Source organism: Sturnus vulgaris, chromosome 6 (assembly GCF_052056855.1).
Source record: "Sturnus vulgaris isolate bStuVul1 chromosome 6, bStuVul1.hap1, whole genome shotgun sequence".
Classification (NCBI taxonomy): domain Eukaryota; kingdom Metazoa; phylum Chordata; class Aves; order Passeriformes; family Sturnidae; genus Sturnus; species Sturnus vulgaris.
The window spans coordinates 32007875-32009278 of record NC_142248.1 but is presented as its reverse complement, the minus strand read 5'-3'; positions in this window follow the sequence as shown (position 1 = coordinate 32009278).

The window sequence follows — 1404 nt, the reverse complement described above, 5'->3', positions numbered from 1 at the left end:
ATGGTCCCAGCTCATGGTCTCTGCTTCTCTTATAGCACTGGAATAATGCTCAAAAGAACTAAGCAAAAGTCCCAGGGCATTTGAGCATATCCTAGAGGACTCAGACATCAAGTTAGCACAAAGACAAAGCTTTCTGATCTTCTCACTCTATCAAACTGCACTGTTTCAGAGCCTGAAATAGCAGAGCAATGCCTAAGGGTATCGTGGTGAGGCCTCTGCTGGTATTACAATGCATCAGTTATTTCAATATTTCTAAAAATATTTAAAAGAAGACCGATCTCAACACAGCTTGGTATAAAAGCGGGGGGGGGGGGGGCGGGAATAAAAAGAGGAAACATTTATATTTGTGCTTTTATCCTATATTTCTATCTTGAATTTATCATTATACATATTATCTGTTTTTCACTTGTTTCATTATCTGGAGACAAGATTATATAGGCCTGATTACATGAGCCTTAAATCTGGATTTGTATGAAACATAGTCCAAGGGCAGTGCTGTGAGGACGTGAGAGTGCTGTGAGACTTCTCACATTGCAATAGCAGTAGCCAAAGGGAGGTCTTTGTCCATTTACTTAATTTCCAGAAAAGACTCTTCCTACAGAACAAGAATTCAATACAAAACCAATCAACCACAGTAAAATACAGGACTAGATGGAGACTTCATCTGAGAATATGTGTCTCATTAGACTTCTGTCTGTTGGTTTCTTTACCATGTGAGGTACAGTAGCATCAGCTGTCCCAGTGCTGGGGAGGTGGCCAAAGCCATTAGAAGCTGACGTATCTGAGAGAGGCCCTGGCAGGACAAGGCATGCTGCAGACTGCTCCTGCCCTGGTAGCTCAGTGCCAGGGTGTACACATGGGATGGGAAAGGACCTGGAGCCTGAGCCTGTGTGTTTATCACTGATTCAATTCCCTTTTATATTTTCCCACTCCTACTCCCATTCCATGCCATGAGTAGTTGTCCTTCCCTGCAGCAAGCAGTTATGCAGTCAGGCTTTGTGCTTTAGTTTCTCGGGGTGGAAAGAGCACAGCACAGCAAGAATGAGCAGTTGAACACAGGGCAATGCCCCACATTTTCTGAAGGACAGACAGTGGCATTAACTGTAATGCCAGAAGTAGAATTTAATCCTGAAAGGACAGAGAAGATAAATTACATTCTGATATGAATGACAAAAATATCCATGATTCTACTAGACAAGATTTAAAGCATTTTAAAGGGCAATTTCTTCCCAGGTTTTTAGTCTAGGCTTAATGTTAAGCATAGAAGAAACCTCCACTAATAGCAGATTTTTCCATAGCCTTTCAATACATATTCCTACGGCTCGCCCTGAGGGAACTGAGCTTTGAATGGGGCAAATCCCAGAAGAAGGGTACTGGCTAGCACCAGCTCTGCTGGAGAGTGAA